General features: G+C 48.7%; 1 protein-coding gene across 3 annotated transcripts in view; it reads right to left on the bottom strand.

Annotated features, from left to right (window-relative positions):
* Tango2 (transport and golgi organization 2 homolog) overlaps window positions 1-13,394 on the bottom strand; it is a 36,941-nt gene extending 23,547 nt beyond the window's left edge. The window contains exon 1 of one of the 3 annotated variants that reach the window (XM_026401736.2): window positions 13,300-13,394. The gene's annotated coding sequence lies outside the window, so the exon portion shown is untranslated. Of the gene's footprint in view, window positions 1-11,552; window positions 11,574-12,808; window positions 12,830-13,299 lie in introns of those variants that run through there. The other 2 variants (XM_077796181.1, XM_026401738.2) reach the window with 2 other exon arrangements.
* Window positions 13,395-13,757: the final 363 nt, after the last annotated feature.

Raw genomic sequence — 13,757 nt, 5'->3', positions numbered from 1 at the left:
GGATCCCAGTAACCACCACATGACCAGAAGACACAGTGCCCTCACCCTAGAGGAGCCAATTTTTCCCTGACATGAGAACCTGCCAAGCTGAGGTCATGAGAGAAAGCCTGTTAGCCAATCCCTACCATAATCCCATTGGCTCAGTGCCCAGCAGCTGCCCAAGTCCAGGGATGATGAAGAGCTCTTGTAAGGACTGCCCACCAGGAACACACCATTCTATAGTATCAGAGAAGAAGGGTAGACCCTCAGTCCTGGTCTACTCTCTGACTGCAAGCCCCCATTGCTGGGCAAGACTGCTGACAGGAGAAACCCTTGTCCATTGTCAGAAAGAAAGGGCCCTTGGTTCAGCTTTAGGACCCTGCCATCCTAGCAGACCAGCCCTCGAGACAACAGTGATAAGGAGGGTTCCACTCTCCACAGGAAGTCAAATGATGGATCTCCAGGTAGCCTGGTGCTGGAGATGTTGGCGCAGAGCCCAGACGTGCAATCTTGATGAAGACGCAGTCATTGGGAGGGAAAGACCAGAGGAAAGCCAGCCCCTGGGGAGGGGACCATCAGGAACTGCCTTTCTCTCCAATCCCTCACCCCCCACTCAAGCCAGGCCCGCTGCCCACTGGACCATCCCTCTTCCTTTCCCACTTCGCTCCCTCAGCATATCCACCTCCTTCACCTATGCCTCTATATACTCCATCAGCAAACTCTTTGGCAGGTTCCTGTGAACTCAATGTATCTTCCACCCAGGCTCCCACCCACCAACCCCAAGCTCTGCTACTGACAAAGTCTTCCCTGACACCCTGCTCAATGGGCCACCTTCTCACTCCTGTGGACCTGCAGGCTCTGAGAGCAAGCCCTGGGTACAGACCCTGGCCTCCTAGTCATTGCATAGTGGGCAGGGTACTCAGGGTAGGCAGGGAAGGTGGGCACACAGGCAGTTATAATCACCCTACAGGACAAACTCCATGGCATACTGATCACACTGTTGTGTACCTACATACTTCCCAAGGATATTTCCCACAGCTCTGTAGGAAAATTCATTGTGCCACAGGTGAGGCTAGTGCTCATCCTCAAGGACCTCATCTTAAAGGATACCTGCATTGTTCAAGAGAGGGTAGCATCCAGGGGAGAAATAAGCCTGGTTTTCCTGTTGATACCTCCACTGTCTGGCCCCAACTCTGGGTTCAACACATGGACTAAGAGGAATCTCTATAGGTCCTTGGCAGCCTCGTCAGGACCACACAGGATTTTAGGGCCTCTGAGGCCCAACTAGCCAGAGCTAGACCACAGCAAGAGCAGGTAAAGGAAGAAGCAAATAGGAGGACCAGGGATCTGACCAGGAGCCTCACCCAGGGGCTTTGGGAGCCTGACCTGGAAGCATCTGAGTATTTACAAGAAATCATGTCCTATGACAAGTACTTCCTGCCCCAGCAGAATGAGGAGAACACAACACCAAGCTACACACACTGCCAACAGCAGTCAAATGTTCACACACACCCATTCTCTTCAGGTGTAAAAGATTCACCCTCCCTCATCCTCTCTCCTAGTCTCAAGTAACCACGATAAAAGCCAGGTCATAGGAGAGGGGAGAGGGCCCCCAACAAAATGGTGCAGGTACCACACATACTGACCTGGAGGAGGCTAGCCCAAGGTATCACAAAGCAGGGGAGGGTCAGCTAAAGAGTGCCATCCCCAGGCTTCAAGTTTCACAGGTGTAATCCCTCTCACTGACAGCTCTAGCAACATATCCAAGGTCATACACTGGGGATGTGGCAAGATGGGCCTAGTGAGGTTCATGGGCCTAGTGAGGTGCCTGACAGCTTGAATTGGCATGAAGGAGTGATGAGTTGGCTATTCTAGAGTGAGTACACATGGGATGCTGGAGCGAAACAGGCCTCCTGGACTCTGCACTTGCTCCTGGCAACTACTTCCTTCCCAGTACCAGGACACCCCCAGTACTGGTTCTGTCCATCTGCAGATCCACAGACTATTTTGCCCAGTCGTGTCACAGAAATTCCTAGAAGCTGGCATGCCACTTGTAGAGGTCCTGTCACCTCACTGATCTCCCTATGGCCAGGCTTCCAACCCTCCCCAAAGGAGGAGAAGCAGGGGTGACAGAGCAGCAGCCTTCCCCAGGTTATTATGGTGGTCGCACTGACAGCACTGTCCTAAGGGCAACTGCCATGATACAAGGGTACAGGCCAGTCTTGTTCAGGCCCATAGGAATGAAAAGTTCAGATGTGTGGTCCAAGTTGAAGAAATGAGGCCATGTGGATATTAGTCAGGAAAAGCCACATGCAAGAGCTGAGACTAGGGTCTACGAGTTGGCCAACATCCTGACACATGTCAAGATGCAAGAGCAGTGTGACATAGCACCGTGATGAGGTTCCCTCACCCCACACTCAAGCCAGGCCTGCTGCCCTCTGGACTCTCCATGAGCTCGGAAAGAGAAGTGGTTCTCTTACCAGAAAGGCAAGAGAAGTGGCTCTCTTACCATTGTGTGGGGAAGCTTTCCACTTCATTCTCACTATGAACCTCAAATGGATCCTTACTGTGACCTAAGCTGCTCTGCAAAGAAAATCAGAGAGCTAAGCCCTATCAGCATGGCAGCTGGCTCCAGCAGTGGCCTAAACAGTGCACCCTGGAGTCTCCTTGTCATTGCTTCCTTTTGATGCCATGTTCCACAACTCACACAGACTCTACTTTGCTGCACATGACTACCAGGCAATGTTTGTTAAACCAAGATGTCACCTAAAAAGCCAACCCTGTGAGTTATAGGTCTTCTAAAAAAAACTACCTGGAACATTCTAAAAATGAACAGGGACCAGCAAGAACTCCTGCTGAGCACCAGAGGCTGTGGCCCTGGAAGTATGTTTTCTCTGAAAGCACTCAGCAAGGTCTGTGACTGTATCAAGGGTCTCCAACCCAGGGACTGTGATTCAGATAAGGCAGATACTTGAAGATGCAAGTGCATGAATGAGGCCAGAGTACCCACAACTCACATCTGTCCACCAATCCCTAGACAGGGGACTACCACTGTGTCCTTAGCCTGCCTAGCAACAGCTGAGAAAATACCACATCTCCTGGAGTATTATAGCAAACCCAAATGTGCACCTTTTCAAAGTGCTCCCACCTGCAGCTGGATCAGTCCAGGGTGACCATGTGTGCAATGCAGGGATAGCTCAGCAGGCCTAGGCTGTCCATACCCTACATATTCCAAAGAAGGCTCTGGCCTTGTACATCTCCCAGGAAGTATCTATCCTCTAATCCTCTGGAATATCCTGTCCAGCAAGAGTGTCCTTATTCAACTGGAGCCTTGGGCAATACCAGATAATCTATGTTAACAATGTGATTTATGGTGAGGGTCCTAGGACACATTGTATCAGCTCAACCTCTGGAGGGGTTGAAAAGGAAGTAAGGTCAACCATACAGGCTGGCAGTCAATCAAGCTAAATAACCAACCCCCAATAAAAATCTGAGGACACCAAGGCTGGGGTAGGCTTCTGTATTAGCAACACTCCACATGTTTTCACGCATGGCTGCTGAGAGAAATAAACATGTACACACAACTCCACTAGGAGAGGGCAACTGGAAGCTGGAAGCTGGTGCCTGGTCCTCCTAAATACTACCCTCTGTACCTTTTCCATTGCTAATTTTAATGGATGTCTTTCCTTTTAGTAAATAATACCCAGTCAGGTGTAATTGGAGTCAGGTGTAATTGGACTGGGCTAGGCTGGGCCCAGAGAGCAGACTGTCCAGAGTGGAGCCTGTTGGTGGGCTCTGAGGTCCAGCCCCTCCCTCATGGGAAGTACAGTGAAGTCAGCATCTCATAAGATAGACGGGGGAGGTGGGGATTCAGGAAACAAAGAGCCACTGTGCCTTAGCCCAGTGTGCTCACCTCAGTGAGCCACTGTGCCTTCACCCTTCACCCTTCATAACAGTGACCCTGATTGTGCTAGTCCCTGTTCATTTTTAGAACTTTCCAGGTAGTTTTTTATTTTATTTATTTTTTGATTTTTTTATGTGGTGCTGAGGACCAAACCTAGGGCTTTGCAAGTGCTAGGCAAGTGTTCTAACGCTGAGCCACAACCCCAGCCCCCAGGAAGTATTTTTTAAAAGACCTATAACTCACAAGGATTGGCTTTTTAGGTAACACCATCATAGTTTGAAGAAATGTGCCTGGTAGTTATGTGCAGCAAAGTAGAGTCTGTGTGAGTTGTGGAACATGGCATCAAAAGAAAGCCATGTCAAGGAGACTCCAGGGTGCACTGTTTAGGCCACTGCTGGAGCCAGCTGCCATGCTGATAGGGCTTAGCTCTCTGGTTTTCTTTGCAGAGCAGCTTAGGTCACAGTAAGGATCCATTTGAGGTTCACAGTGAACATGAAGTGGACTGTGACTAGCCTTTCTGAGTTCTGAGTCCTCTAGTGAATCACTGAAGCTAAGGGTGGCTCTGGGATCTTTCAACAGCACTGTCACAGGGTGACCCCGCAGGGCAAAGGCACAGTGGCTCACAGAGGTGAGCACACTGGGCTAAGGCTACACAGTGGCTCCTCATGAGGGGCTGGACCTCAGAGCCCACCAATAGGCTTCACTCTGGGCAGTCTGCTCTCTGGGCCCAGCCCAGCCCTGCTGATTTACACCTGCCTCCAGTGAAACATCACCCTAGAGGTATTCACAGGGCCAGAAAGCTCTGTTACTGAAGCCTACCACTGATCATGGGTTACCTGACTGGGCAAGGCCCAAGCTGAATCACAATTGCCCTGCACAGTCAAATCACCCAAGTAACTTGGGGGCAGGGGGCAGGGGACACCTGGTATATGGCTCTCTGGAGGTGGGGGCCACTCCAGGACCCATTACAGGGAACTGGGCAGGAAATTTCTATGTGACTGGGTATTATAAGCTATATCCTTTTTGCTTCCCCACTTTATTCACATTAATTTTTTGCCTTTAGTGTGCTTATAGAAAATTAGAGAGTCTTTTTTTTAAGAGAGAGTGAGAATTTTTTAATATTTATTTTTTAGTTCTCGGCAGACACAACATCTTTGTATGTGGTGCTGAGGATCGAACCCAGGCCGCACGCATGCCAGGCGAGCACGCTACCGCTTGAGCCACATCCCCAGCCCAAAATTAGAGAGTCTTAAGCAAAGAGTTTAGTGACAAATTTTGTAAGCAAAGTTACATTCCATCTCTAAGTCAAATTTGTCAGTTCTTTCAGGATTTACAAAGCATACATTCTTTTTGTTTCTTTTTCATTTTTCTTTTTAAGTAATTGTCTTGTACATGAGAATCTCTCCTCCCCCAAAGTCCTGGTACACCCTCTAAAAGAGACACATAGCTCTATGCTCAAACAGACCTGCCTGCCTGCCTGCCTGCCTCCCAGGGTACACAGCAACCTGGCAGACATGTAAGAAATGCATGCACATATATGTCATGAGGCTCTATGTCTGAGGAAAGTCAAGTTCCTCTTACCCAGATGAGATGACAAAGGAAGATCCTGTGACAGTCAACACCATCCCAATAGGACACTCCAGCTCTCTACGGGCTGCGATTGGCCACAGGGCCACCCCATCTACAGCCACCTCACCACTAACCAAAGTCCAGGTATTATGGCTGGTACCAGCGAGTTGGTGCTGGGCCAGGCATTCTGCTTTCCTACAGTGTCCAGCCCCCACCGAAACAAATGCCCAAAGAACATGTGTAGTTTGTGTTCAGGGAGGCCTGGGAATAAACCTGCTTGGTTTACTCACTGCCTCTACTGACCCTGCCAGGGAGGTCCCAGAGATGGTCACCAATGCTGAACCCTGAGTGCTGCCAGAGCCCACGCAGGAACATGGTACAGGTCACTCTCAGGGAGAAAACCCCCCAGTGCTTTCTACCCACACCTGGGAGTCCCTGAGCATACCCAGGCTCTGGGCTAGAAGGATATGCAAAATGTGAATGGAAAGAAAGAGCCCCCTTCATATTGCAGCCAAGGACTTCCCATCCTCTAAGAACGCCAGTGGAAGTCTTCCCAGAATATTGGTTCAAATTCTCCTGGCCTAACAACCTGTAATTCTGCAAAACAGGAAGAACACATCTTGGATTTGGCTCAAGTTATTCTTGGTGCATGGTGCTGGCTGAAAGGAACAGAGCTTTCAGGCATTCCTGGCCTATATGCTGATAATGCTTTTAAGAACCTTTCCCGGGCTGGGGATGTGGCTCAAGCCGTAGCACGCTTGCTTGGCATGCGTGCTGCCCGTGTTCGATACTCAGCACCACATACAAACAAAGATGTTGTGTCTGCCGAAAAAAACTAAAAACAAATAAATAAATATCTTTAAAAAAAAAAAAAAGAACTTTCCCAACATGCAATGTACTATCTGCCCACCAACTGCCTCTGACATCAACACCTCTTGGCACCCCGGGTCAAGCCTGGGGCTCTTCCTTCTCTCTTGGAATTCTCAGAGGAATCAGCAGGGCCTTTTCTTCCTAAAGGCCAAGTGGAAATGGGCTAAACCACTTCTCTGAGGAGGACAAGAATCTCCAGGTGAGCCAAGCCCCAAATCTCACTCCATGCATTGTCTAAAAAGAGTACAACAAGAAAATGACACAGACAGACCTGCTCAAAGACTTGGCCACACGCCAAGAGCACATGGCAATGATGGCAGTCACTCTTACAAGAGCCATATGAAGGTAAGGCCCATCACTCTGACAAAGATCCACTAGACGGAGAGATCAGAGGGACCCAAGGACCATGTCAACGGGGCTTTGCAGTCACACATGAAAGGCTTCAACAATGCAGGATATGGTTTAGCCTAGAGAGGAATCAAAGCCACCCTCCTGTGCACTACAGACCCAATCTGCCAGCAGGTAATAGGCATCACACACTAACCAAGCTGGCCAACCACCCCCTGACCAGCATCACCTCCTCTGGCATTTCAAAATAGCCCATTCCACCCTATTCGCTTGCATTCGCTGCAAGCTTGTCCATCCACTCCATTTAGCTTCTTCATGTCAAGTCCAAGACTCCACATCTCTGGCTGCCACAACTGGCAGCTCTGTAGAGCCAGTGGGGACTACAGTTGTTGCTCCCATTGCCTGGGCTATACAGGAGCGTATACTTGCTGGAAACATTTTTCTAATGATACATCAGGCAGAAGACCCACCTGGAGGGCTATGTGTGTTGTCATAGGTTTCTCAGCAAGCACTCACACACATGTACAAACAAATAGGTTATATTCTATAAGCAGACCTGGCCAACTGTCCCCAAATGTCCAGTGATACCAGGTATGCAGTGGCAGGAAATGCTCTCACCATGGTTCCATTGGCAATCCCCAGTGGCTAAGAGTTTTAAGACTGTTGACCACCTGTCTGCCCTTGCCCACAGATCACCAATTTGGGTACTGACTCCTGGGACTTTGTCTCATGGACTTATAGTGCAGCTGGCAGGATATGGGCATCCACACACCTGTTCCATAACCTGCAACTGCTTTCACCTGTCTATCCCCTGCCTTCCAGCTTTGCCTGCAAGGCTGCCTATCAAAAATGGTCTTATCATATGGCAAATTTCCTAACCACAGTGTTTGTGTCCCATTCTATTACATAAGACCCTATCTGCCCCCAAACTGAGAACCCTTTTTTCCTGACTTCCTTGTATAGGCTTAGCTCTTGAATCTGCCCTGTCTGCTTGTATAGATAGTATGAGGCAAGGATACACCCACATTTCCCTAATGCACAGCCACTACTCTGCAGGTAGGTCATTGGGCCATCCAGTCTGCCCCACCTCGGTCATACCCTAGACTCCTGGTCTCTCAGAGCCCTGCATATGTCACAGGGTCTCAAATGCTACAGTAGTTTTACCTTAGCTCCAGGGCATACTCTGGTGTCTGAAAAGCAAGTCTCCTTTAGCTATTCCCAGAAGCTATAGCTTAAGTGTGTCCCCAAACTCAGGAATTTGGTCCTTAGTGGTGCTGGGTGGTGGTGGAACCTTTAACAAATGGCTCCTGCCAAGCATGGTGGCCCATGCTTGTAATCCCAGCAACTTGGGAGGCTGAGGCATGAGAATCCCAAGTTCAAAGTCAGCCTCAGCAATTTAGCAAGGCCCAAACCAACTTATTGAGATCTGGTCTCCAAGAAAAAGTAAAAAGGGTAGAAAAGATGGTGGAATGAGATGGACATCATTATCCTAAGTACATGTATGAAGATATGAATGATATAAATCTACTTTGTATACAACCAGAGACATGAAAAATTGTGCTCTATGTGTAATATGAATTGAAATGCATTCTGCTGTCATATATAACAAATTTGAATTAAAAAAAAGAAAAACTCTAAAAAGGAAGTAGCCTGTTAAAGCACAAGGAACATGTCTCATACTGATTACACAAATTTTAATTGCTTCAGTGACAGCTCTAATTGTCAAACAGCAAAAACAGTTCTTAAATACAAAGACCGTATTGTGAAATAAGATTAGAAAATATTTAAGAGAAAAAAAAAGTAAAAAAAAAAAAAGGGGGGGGCTGGGAATATGGCTCAGTGTTTAAGCGCCCCTAGGATCAATTCCAAGTACCAAAAAGAAAAAAGTCTCCTTATGTCACTGAGGACACTGTCTTTGAATCTTTGAAAGAGATTATGATGGTTCTTTTGACCTTGAGCTCTTAAAAGATCAAGTTGTTATATAAGTGCAAGCCCAATCCCTGAATCCCTTTCTGGCCTCCAATTTGGCTATGTGATTGCTTGTTCCCACACATGCTCCTGCCATTCCAATCTGCCCTGAGGTTATATAGCCAGACAGTTCTTGCCAGAGGCTGCTATTTTGGCACCCCAAACTATGTACTATAAACTGAGATAGACCTACAGCCCCAACATCCTGGAACTTGAAGCAAGTCTGTGTCCTTCTAAAATAGTGTCTCTACCCTGGAGCAACATGTAGTGGAAGACAGCAACAAGCTCAGCTCCTGAGGTAGCAGGGAGACCCAGCTAGGAGAAAGCTTATCACCTCAGACATTTGTTCAGAAGCCAGAAATAATCAGGGCCCATAGGGACAGAAGCAAGGCAGAGCCACCTAGTCTCTGGAACAGCTGGGGGACTTGAGGGAGATACATAAATGTGGGTGATAGCTTCCATGTCCTGGCATGGATGGTGATTTCCTGACTAGGATCCCTTTGTAGAATCCATCTAGCTAGATGCCAAGAACTTGTGTGTTCTCAATAGGTGTATTTCATGGCAGGAAAAAGAGTAATTTTCCAGTCCCAAAAGCTGCCATCAGAAGAAAGTTTGCATACCTTGCCCTCTTCACCCTGCTAGTACTGGCAGAAAAGGCGAGGGAGATAGGCAGGTGGGGATAGCTTAAGGTGAGTTGCCTGCTCACAGGAGACTGGACAAAAACAGATCAGCCCTGGTTTAAAAAAAAAAAAAAACAACTTGGTAGAGGGAGGAGCAGCTGAGCTATCTTTCAACAACACTATTTACCTATCACCCTGTGGCCCTTGAGGTGACAAGGAACACTTCCCTTTGTCAGCTAAAAAGGCAAAGAGGTCATGTGGCACTAGGGAAAAGTGCAGAATCAGGATGCAGCAATGACAGATGCAGGAATACACACACAAGGGAACAGAGGTATTTTTATGTAGACACAGGGTCAGTACACATGGAAAAGTGGGGTTCGCAGTTCCCAGCAAGATGGTCTACCAGAGATGCATGTATCAAGGCTCTGGACAGAGGTTATCTGAGCCCCACAACAAGCTGACCCACTTAATTTACACCAAGTAGTTTACAACATGTAGGGAGTATGTTTTACAGCTATCCAAACTCTGGAGAGGCCAAGAAAAGGTCAGAGTCCCAGAGACTTCTAGAGAGCAACTCAGCAGGGCTAAGCAGCCAGGTACCTAACTCCACTAACTGCCTAACTGCAATGGCATGGCTGTCACTGTCAGCTGTGGCATCTCCTGGGGTGGAGTTGCTCTATTGGTAGGACAGGACAGACAAAGACATGTGATATTATGTGATATGGGCTTCCAGCAGCAGCCAATAAAGGAGATAAACACACACAGAAAAGTGTCACTGTTCCTGGGACCTTGGCTGAGAAAGCCCTGACATCCTGAAATCCTCTGAGTGGCCAATCCATAGCAACACCCTACTCTCCTCTCATAACAGCAGTAAGAGCTCAGCAAGCTGCACTTTCTCATTTTAGCTATTACATGACATTTTACCATGACAGATTTTCTACAGTGATACTCTCTCCTCAGATCTTTGCAATGTTTTAAGGACATTTTTTTCAGCCTTACACCATGATGTCATTCTCCTTTCATAGTTTAAAGGAGCAGCACAAATAAGACACATCATGGTCATGATACAAAGCTTTGGACACAGAGTGACCCTTGCATCTCATGCTTCTGGCAGGATACCTGGCTTCCCCACAACAGAAAGACAGGCTCAGCATTAAGGTAGTCCTTATGGCCTATGTGGTGTGTAAAAAAAAAAAAAAGAAGAAGAAGAAGAAGAAAGAAAGAAAAGAGGACATTCTTAACTGCTCAAAAAAGACAAAAGCTAGCATTTAAAAGTAAGCATGTCCAGGCCCTGTAGTCTGTAATCCCAGCAATTCGAGGCCAGGATTCCAAGTTCAAGGTCATCCTCAGCAGCTTAGCAAGACCCTTCCAAAATAAAAAATAAAAAGGGCTGTGATGTAGCTCAGTGGCAGAGAACATCTAGGTTCCATCTCCTGTATGGCAAACACCACACATGCAAAAATGCACAAAGCTGAGCACGGTGGCATATGCTATAATCCTAGCTCCTTGGGAGGCAGGACTGTAAGTTCAAGTCTAGTCCAAACAACTTAGTGAGACTCTGTCTCTAAAAAGGGGGGACAGGGGCTGGGGTTGTGGCTCAAGTGGTAGCGTGCCTGCCTGGCATGCGCAAGGCACTGGGTTCAATCCTCAACACCACATAAAAATAAAATAAAGATATTGTATCCACCTAAAAAAAACTTTAAAAAATAAATAAATATGTTTAAAAAAATAAAAAGGGGGGACAGGGCTGGGAGCTGTAGCTCAGTGGCAGAGCACTTGCCTAGCATGTTTGAGGCACTGGGTTTGATCCTTAGCACCACATAAAAAACAAACAAAATAAAGGCATTCTGTCCATATACAACTACAAAAAAATAAATTTTAAAAAGGGGAAGGAGGAAGTGGTGTTAAGAATGTAGTTTAGAGGTACAGTGCTCCTGACTTCAATCCCCAGTACCACAAAAAATAAAAATAAAAAATGGTTAGTATGGTACTTGACAATGCACTTTCAAATGTCAGCAGGTATACCAGCCATCCAGGAGTTGGAGGTCAGCCTTTTTCATTTTTTAAGTGAGCATATATTATTTTTGCAGTCTAAAAAAGAAAATAGAGATGAAGGGGAGGGGAAATCTGCACCAATAACCTCAAAGAACAGCTCAGTTGATTTGGAATGACCTTTTTTTCACAGAGCCCATCACCAAACCCCTGGTAAGGAATAACAAATGCCAGACTCACCCATGTTGCTATGATGTGCTGATTGATACATTACCAAAGGATGGACCCCAGTTCTCACCCACCTAGAGTGTCAATGACAAGCATGGTCCCACTTCTTGAAATCCTCCAGGCCTCCCAGTCTTACATCATTTCTCTACAGACCCACTCTCTCCACAGACATTCTCAAAAGTAGCACCCGTGGGCAGACATCAGGATGACAGCAGAGATCACCATCTGACACAGAAAGTAGTCATAGGAACCACCATCTGTCATAGAAAGTAGGGACAGATCCAGACCCCACAATATTGCAAGTGATTGTATTCATCATGAAACACGATTGGAATAACAATGTACAAGTAAAGACATCAATGAAGCATAGGGGCAGAGCAGCCCAGGCAGAGCTGTGGTAGCCAATCATCTTCATTTAGGAAAACGCTATTGTCATCACTCATCAGAGCAGGCAGGTGCTCAGACTGAGAGGCCTGCAGTCCAAGGACATGCAAGTAACATGAAAACGTGGAACTGAGAACCCTTGCTATAGGGGCCCAAGGAGGTGAGAATACCAGAACATGTCACCCAGCCCCACCAGGGTGCTAGGATCCTGGGGATCCCAGAGGAGGCAGAGGTTCTGCTGTGCCCATCCCAGTCACTCTCCCCAGTACTACCACCCCACCAGACAGATCACCTGATTCAGAAGTGCTCCTGGGAGGGGGGCCCAGGAAGAATAGAAGCACTGGGAGCCAGTCCTAGCCCTAAACGACCTTGGAAACTCCACCTGTCCCCTTAGCCTGAATTTTCTTCACTATAAAAAGGGTTGGACTAATAAATACTTACCCCAAAAAGTTACCCAGAGGGTAATTGAGCAAGTGTGAGGATACCTTCCTAAGCACCACACAGCTGCCTCTTATTGCTGCCATCACATCTGTCTCATGGAAGATGGCTGAGCCAGAGTGGTAGCAAGTCAGTGGGTTCAGAGAGGTATGAAAGACCTGGCCCACCCACAGCATGGGCTGTTCCATTGGATAAAGAGGCTCCAGAGGCTCAGGGACTTATCCAAGGGTAGAAAGTTCACTTCAAAGCTGTGACCCAGAAGGAAGCCAAGGAGTATGGGAGAGGTGCTAGGCACAAGGTAGGGATTCTCAGCAACTGGCCCTCTGTGTCCATTGCCCAAGAGAATACAGGCCTAGTCCAGCAGTGGGACCAGGCCTGGTCTGGGTGAAGTCCTGCCCAGTCCACACCCCTGCCTTCCAGGTAGGGTTGAGGTGGGGGTTTAACTATTCAAGATACCCCCGGGAAGGCCGCATCCAGGCACTGGGATGACCCAGCACTTGCTACTTACTCTAAAGGGGCAACAGCTGTCATCCTGCTGTGGCGCGATAGCATGGGGGATGGGCCAGCGTGACTCGGCTCCAGAGTAGTCCCTGACGCTGGCTGAGGCCGCATCCTACCACTCTGCTGCGACCACGAAGCTCCATATCCCACCAATCTCAGCATTCCCTCAGCGAGTTTGCTCCTGTGTGCCAGCGGTCTCAACCTGCACGCTGCAAACGCCTTCCAGTACTGCATGGGATGCTTTCGTTGGCCAGGGAGGTCTGGTCTCCCTGGACCCAACAGAATCCCTGAGCCAGGCCGCCAGATTTCCGCACTACGCCTTGGAAAAGGGAAACTGAGGCACGGCGAAGAAGTGCAGCCCGCCTCGCCCTGGTGCAGCCTGCCTCGCCCTGATGCAGCTCGGTTCCACCGGAGCCCCAAGAACCCTGAGTCCCCGATCCCCGGCCAACCCCGCAGGGAGCAGTGTTGTCCAGGCCAAGTCGCCCGCCGCGCACTCACCGCCTCCGCCTCCGCCGCCGCTGCCGCCGACTTCCGGGTACCGCGCCCGCGCGGCACAGTAGCCAGCTCAAGCCCCGCCCCACCCTCTGCCAGTGCACTTAGTCATTGGACTAGGAGATGAGGGGCAGAGTAGAGCACCTAAGAGCAGGGCCCGGTTGGCTCTTCGCGCTGTCGCTCAGGGGCTGCAGTAGAGCTGCGTCAAGTCTGGAAGCTGTGCTGGCGTCTGAGCGCCACGTGACCTCATGGCCTTGCTGGTCTCCAGGGCTCCTCAGCCAGCTGAGGTGTCTTCGGAAAATCGAATGTCCCGTGAGCCTGTGCCCTCGCGGACACCATGTCACCTGTCCACCCTGCTCTCCTTCCTGGAAGGGGACAGGGATGCTCGCTTGCAGACCGCCCCCCTCTGACTTGGTCCTAGTCTTCCAATCCCTGTCCCCTAAACCCGACCTCTGGACTCATCC

Source organism: Urocitellus parryii, chromosome 3 (assembly GCF_045843805.1).
Source record: "Urocitellus parryii isolate mUroPar1 chromosome 3, mUroPar1.hap1, whole genome shotgun sequence".
In the NCBI taxonomy this organism is placed as follows: domain Eukaryota; kingdom Metazoa; phylum Chordata; class Mammalia; order Rodentia; family Sciuridae; genus Urocitellus; species Urocitellus parryii.
Note: the sequence above shows the minus strand (reverse complement) of the source record. Positions and strands in the feature narration are given on the sequence as shown.